The sequence below is a fragment of the Arachis ipaensis genome, chromosome B02 (assembly GCF_000816755.2).
Source record: "Arachis ipaensis cultivar K30076 chromosome B02, Araip1.1, whole genome shotgun sequence".
Taxonomy (NCBI): domain Eukaryota; kingdom Viridiplantae; phylum Streptophyta; class Magnoliopsida; order Fabales; family Fabaceae; genus Arachis; species Arachis ipaensis.
Window position 1 is genome coordinate 77474450 of NC_029786.2, and position 7652 is coordinate 77482101.

General features: G+C 35.3%; 1 pseudogene; it reads right to left on the minus strand.

The window, feature by feature from the left end:
* Positions 2718-7402, minus strand: LOC107625480 (annotated as a pseudogene).

A 7652-nucleotide genomic window follows, 5' to 3' on the forward strand; every position in this document is an offset into this window, starting at 1 on the left:
GAGCCCATTTATCATTTGGTGCATCGACTCTTTGCCCGCCTGGATCATATGGAGCGTCGCAACAAGCGGCACTATGAGCACCTTAAGTTGATGATCCGATCTGGCAGCGACATCCCCTTCGAGCCTGACACCCCTTCCGATACATCTGAGGCGGAGGCGAGCGACCATGAGGCGGAGAAACATGCCCAGGCTGAGCAGGCAGGACCAGAGCAGGCTGTGCCACAGCACGAGGAGCCACACCAGATCCAGGCCACAGACCCGGAGATTCCTCTATAGTCAGAGCCTCCACTGCAGCAGACTGATCCTCCTACACTTATCCAACCTGCAGATATTCAGCCTACCATAGAGACACCAGCAGCACATCCTTCCGGTGATGACACTTCTTCACCCCCAGCTTGAGTGAGCATCGAGGACGATGCTATATTTTAAGTGTGGGGAGGTCGCCATCTCTGGCAAATCTTTTTGGTGAACCACTTTTCAGACTCTTTTTATCCTATTTTGTTTATTTTTATGTATTTTTATTTTTATTTTTCCAGCACTTGCACATTGTTCTTTTGCTGTATTTTTACTTTATTTCCGCATTTTGCACTTTAGTTTATATCTTAGATATTTAGTTTAGTTTACAATTCTAAACTTATTAGTTATAGAATATGTGGATTAATTAGTATAGTTTACCCTTTTAGCATATAATAGTTTGGTTTAATTGAAAATAAAAGGAGTAAACTAGAAACTTTAGTAAATTAAAATAATCCACACACCTTGTATATACAGCATTACATGTTAGTTAGTTAACAACATTTCTTCAAGGAGGAACACTAAGATTTTAAGGGCCACCCTAAGATTTACATTGAGTTGAATGGAAACTCTTGATTTCTACTTGCATGACATACATAACTGATATATGATTTCTGAGCTAGAGAACACACAGCCTGTGAGTTTTGAGCTTAATTGTATGGTTACATTCAAACCATAAATTTCATTCCTGTGTGTTTTGCCCTTCTTTTTCATTCTAATGTTCTTTTCTTTGTTTTAATCTATATATCCAATATAGAATATAGATACATACCAAGAGATGATTGAGGCCATCATTTGAATTTTTCCTCACTTATCCCAATTTAGCCTACCTTTTACATCACCCTTGTTAGCCCCCTTGAGCTTTTTAATCCCCTCTTGTTCTATAACAACATTACTAGCCTTAAGCAGAAAAACAAAATAAAAATTCCAAGTTGAATTCTTGGTTAGCTTAAGATAGATATTGTGTATAATTTAAGTGTGGAAAATTTTATGGGAACATGGGATGATAGAAACAAAGTAGGGATTTAAAATGAATAAGTTATTTCAGAAATTTGGGAAGCATGCTCATGTGAAATCAAAATAACTAAATTACCATGTGCATAGATTAAAAAAATAATAATAATTTTATATTTTCAGTACTCAAATAAAGGGATACAAAAATTCTCCAAGTGCAAAATAAAAAAAAGAATCAATACACATGGGACAAAATTTCAAAATTAAATTTAATGCATGAGCTTGTAATACAAAGTGGGAAAATTTGGGTAAATAGGTAAAGGAACTTTAAATTATATAAAGTATGCATGTTAGGTGAGATCTTAGACTAATCAAGGATTCACTTTGTTAGCTCACTTAGCCTTATACATATACCCTTACCTTTACCTTGGCCCCATTACAACCTCGAAAAAGACCTTATGATTTTTGTATGTCTGTATTCCATATCTGTTGATTGGTTAGATGAAGAACAAAATTTTAGAAAGCAAGGATAGAAAGAAGAATAGAGTGATTAACCCAATAAACACTGAGTGACTAGAGAGTAAACACAAAATCCAGTAAGGGTTCAATAGCTCATCACCATATATCTCTGCTTAATTGTTAATTGTCTTGCAAGTTTGTGAAATACTTTTACCCATCTCAATTGTAAAAGTGCTTTAACATTATCTAGGGTTTGGCTAAGCATATATGATTCCTTGAGGATATGAATTAATTTAATTACATGTAATCTTTATATACAAGTGGATAATAATTAGAATTGCATGATTCATTTAGGTAGTTACATTTACACTACAAAAAAGGGGTTAAAATGGCGGTTATTTTTGAAAATTACGGCGGTTAGAACCGCCATTATTACCAAGAATGGCGCCTCCAAGAAACGCCGTTATTCTGGGCGCCATTCTGGTTATTACGGCGGTTTTCAGAAAACTGCCACAATTACCTTGGTTAAAACAGCGGTTCAAACCACCATTATTGCCAAATAAAACGGTACTTTCTGGTTGGTTAAAATGGCGGTTTTTAATAGGTTAAAACGGCGGTTCAAACTGCCATTATTTCCAAATAAAATGGCACTTTCTGGTTGGTTAAAACGGCAGTTTTTTTATAGGTTAAAACGGCGGTTCAAACCACCATTATTTTCAGAGTTAAAACGGCAGTTTAAACCGCCATTTTTACCCTGATAGTTTTATTTTAATTGGTTAAAACGGTGTTTTTGAACCGCCATTTTTACCCTGACCGCCATTTTTATAGGGTTAAAATGGCATTTCATGTTGTTTAAAATGGCAGTTATAAACCGCCCTTTTTTCTGAATAAAATTTATATTTTTTATCATTTAAAAATATAATTTTTACCGTCATTTTTACTGCGTTGAACAAATAATTTTTTATTAAAAATTCACAATAACAAAAAATCATAATCCATAAACAAAAATATAGAAAATCAACTCTATTTTAATTACTTTTTTTATTCCAATTTTATCCAAGTATTATACATTGGTTCTCATCATTTAATTTTCTCTACAGATCAAAACCCCACCAAAAAAATAAAGAGTATATCACCTAATTTAGATTTAAAAGCACACACCTAACTTAATACATTTACACCAACCATGATCAACAAAATCATGGGTACACACTCATTTTCATTGACAATTTCAAGGCCATGAATCTTAATTTCCAAAACTTCATTGCAAATTTGGCCCATTGAGTTGTAGAATGACAATAGATCAGATAATTGTTCCACAGACATTTTTTCCATAACCTTTCTTGCCAATTTCTCTCTTTCTTGATTCAGCTTCAGTCTCTCTATATATGACCCTGCATTCCTCACTGTTGCACCCATTTGCTTTAGCCTTTTCTCTTGTTGCACGTTCAATGCTGTGTTTGACTGCAAATTAATTTTTCGACATAAATTAATACACACTTTACTGTATATAATTTCAATTTAAAAAATATTTAAAAAATTATGGCATCCCACATACAATTGCTTTTACCTGGGGTCGTTCCAAACGTTGCTGTAAAGAAACTTAGGAATAACAAGAGTTGCATTGAGGAGGGATGCCACAGCAACACCATCGCAAATCTGTAATCACTGAACTAGTTTGGTCACTTCCATTATTTGAGATGCCAAAGGAATGTCACAAAGAAAATTCTAGCTTGTAGGATAGTAATTAATGTATTAAAAAATTTGAAAGAAAACAAAGTTTATTAGAAAATCTGGCATCAATACCATAGGCATTAGAAGATAATTGAGAGGGAAAAATGTCAAAGCTAACCTATGATTATCTGAAAAATTGCTCAGAGACATCAATTCTGACTGTTTCACAATGTGACACTAGCTTGTAAATGATGGAAAAAAAACCCGCTAAATTACTTTACCTTCACAATCCGAAAGGTGTTTGTTCAGTCCTCATCACCTGACCCCCTCCCACCACAAGTTGAAAACATATTCATTTTAGAGCCAATCTTTGCTCTAGTACCACTACAGACTTCACATGTTTCCAAATGAGAAAGGTCAAATTCTTTCTCTATTTCAAAAATTGCCTCAGAAAATGTCAAGGAGAAATCATACCTATTAACATTTGAATTAAACTTTTAAACACTGATAACATTTATCTTATGAAGCTAAGTATAAAAATTATTGAACTGACTAACACGGGCACACGAAATACCCAACTAAATGCTGCATAACTCACCGGATGTCTTGACCCTTAGTAACAGTACTTCGACATGTTCCAAATCCAGTACTTCGACATGTTCGAAATCAACTAACTTTCTATTATCTTTTGATAGGTGTTGCTCCCTAAATGTACAGTCCTACATAGGAAATAAAAATACAAAATTCATTCAAAATACCGTATAGGCAAATATTAAAACTTGAAATTATCACCAACAGATTCATTAAAAATTTAAAATCAATATAATCACTCAACAGTTTTATCAAAGGGTATATATTACTAGCATTAACTATTAGGTGGCAACCATTTTTACTTTTGAGAATTATAGTCAAAGCAAGTTAGTTACTTAGTTATCAATCCTGATTTGTTAAGTAGACTTTTTGTTATGTTCTGTTTTGTTTCTGTTATAACTGAACACCTGCACCTCCTATATATAGCAGCGTGTACTTCTATTCATGACCATAATTTATTATTATTATTATTATTATTATTATTATTATTATTATTATTATTTGACACGTAATTTTGGGACTCCATAAATGTGGTTGGACTAAGTTGCAAGCTGGCATGATGAGAAAGGAAACTAAGCATGAAGATTTTTAATCTTAAGCTAAGATCAGATCAGAGGGTATGTATTGGCATCGAACAGTATGCGTCATACACTTTTGAGTGCTAACGACAGCTAATGGAATTTTCCTGAATACCGCTAACTTCTCCATTAATTACTTCTTGTAAGTTTATATCATACATGCATCATGCATGCTTTATTTATTTAATTTTTTCATGTCATTTTCCTTAGAATTAATTAATATATGATAGTAAATTGCACATGTGATACTCCTAGTTAAAGTAAATTAAACTGATTTACCTTCTCATTGTGGCTGCCACAGGTGAAAAAACATAGCAGATCAACAATATTGTCTTTGGTAGAAAAGTATCTGGAAACATCAATTCTAAATCTGCGATCTGCGATTTCCGGGGCGAGGAGGGTAAACCGATGCATAAATTCAAAGAAAGCACGCCGAGTAGGGTATCCCGCGCAACTAATTCTGATTGCTTCTAAAACACTCTGCAGGGAAAACAATTAGACACAACTCTGAAGAAAGGCTAAAATCATAAAGAAACTATGGATTTATATTTGTACAAATCATCATTCAGGGAAGGAGATAAAAGGTATTCAGTGTCCAAAACTATGATGGAACTGACATGATCTTGTACATATATCGATCCAATAAAAGGTAACAGTGTCCAAAATTTTGACAATGAAAACTAGAACAAGAGTGATAGCTTAAAGCGAGAACCAATTGAAGAAAATTTGGAAGATTTTGATGTCTCTTCTGGAAGTGGAGGAAAAAGGCCAGCTACAAAAGAACATTTGGAAGCACCCAGCAAATCTTGATACTCAAGGACAACATAATCCTTGTTTTTGTCTAGAAATTGATCAGACTAGTATTGCACCTGCATATTAAGGACAGTTAGCATTAAGAAGAAAAAATGTCTCACTTTGCTGAAGCTTCTGATATGAGAATAAGTCATACCTCGCCTGCATAATGAGAAATAGTAAAATCTGTCTGAGACAATTTTGGCTTAATGAAGCGTTTATGATTCTTAAATGTTGCTGCAACTTCTCATTTGTGAAATTAATGCAAAACTGCTCAAAGCTGCAGAGCATGATAGGCTGAAAATGAGTTACAAAGAATTGAAAACAAGCATAGGGTGCTTTCAATATCTTCCATTAATGAAGTCTAGTGGATGCACTTCTAAAACTACATATTACCTGTTGGTTTTAAAGCTTCCAAAGCAATAGATATCAAGGACTCCAATCAAACATTTAGAAGTTGCGTCTTGTCCGATCGAATTGTTAATCTTGTCTACCAACCTATTAACAAATTAAACACATTAGTGGAGCAGGTTTTGAATAGCTAGAATTTGATTATATTTTTTTTCTTAATTACCAGTCAAAGAGTCTAGAATATATTGTTTTGGCCAAGCCATCTCTGGTGATCATCACACACTTCACTAATGCATCTTCCAAACCAGCAAGATCACACCTGATCAAGTGAAAAATGCAGTATAACTAAAATCATCTTAAAAGTAATTGAGAATCAAGTTGACATAGGATTAATAACTTAATCTTACATGAGAAGCTCAGCAGTGGTTTTCAGGTGGAATTTGGTTTTATCATCTTTTGGAAAAGATGAATCAACTTCCTTTCCTTTGGTAAACGCAATGTTACCAAGATGAAGAATATCAGCAACTACTCTGAAAATTTCTTACTGGCAAAGATGCAATGATAATGATTCAATTGTTCTGTCAAGAAGCCAAATTCATTCTTTCCAAAAAGAGATACATTATAGATACCTGATCCTTTTAGCTTATTCCAACGATGTCCAGTGCTCTTCTAGTGGCAACATACTTGCGAGCATCGCTTATATTAGCTAGTTCAAAACATTTTGACTGATTAAGGTGATGAAATGTTTTAGATGTCCTAATTTGTATTTCTCAACTTCCTGTTAGCAGAAGAAATTGCAACGAGTTTACATAATTAAGCAAATCATAGCAACTATAAGTAGATTAAGTGCGGTGCAAGTTACCTTCTGCAGTGCAGCACAGAGAAGATAGAAGTAGTGGTAATTACGTTCAGGATCATTTACTTGACAAACCCTAGATCTTTCTAGAAGATATGTTCTAATGGCTGCTCCTGAGATTCTTCCATTCTTATCAAATTGGATCTCAACGAATTTACCAAACGGACTCGAATTGTTGTTCCTCACAGTTTTAGCATTTACAAAGGCTTCTAAAATTGGATTTGACTGCACTTAGTCCAGTTTATTCAAAAACCCCAAATGAGTCAAAATTAAAATATAAAAAAGAAAAAGAAAAAACGAGTGGTTTATTTGCATCGTACTTCAATAACTTGCTGTTCAACTGTTCTTCCTTTGGTGGCAACCCTTCCTCCTAAATAAGCAAGGTAACACATAAGCATTCTTGTAGTTTCAGTTTTACCGGCTCCGCTCTCTCCACTGACAAGAATTGAATTACTTTTTCCTTTGTTAATCATAGCTCCGATTGATAACAAATTCATGAAATCACCACCGAATTAAACAGAATATAAATCGAATTGTGATGATTAATTAGGTATGTTACATACCTGTAAGCAACATCAGCAACTGCAAATACATGAGGGGTTAATTCACCAAACGATGCTTCTTGTACAAAAAATAGAAAAATGACATGCCGATCTAGAACGAAAAGGAGGCACTGAGGATTTTGGCGGAGAAGACACAGGACGGCAAGGAGGAAGCTGAAGGATATCGTCGCTGGAGGGGAAGTCGCCGGAAAAGATCGCGACCAGAGGAGATGTCGCCGAAGGAGATCGCCGCTGGAGAATGTGTCGCCGGAGAAGACCGTCGCTGGAGGAGATATCACCGGAGAAGATCGTCATTGGAGGATATCGTCATAGGAGGTGAATGCAGAATGTGATCGCCGCTGGAGAAGCTATCGCTGGAAGAGATGTCACCGGAGAAGATCGTTCGTCGGAGAACGCAAGATGTCATACCTTCGTTTCGGAGAACGCCGCTGAGAAGATCGTCGGAGAACGCAATCGTCACCGGAGCAGTCACTGGAGCAGTCGCCGGAGAAGATCATCACACAGATCGTCGTTTCGGGTTTCAGTCCTTGGAGAGCGCTG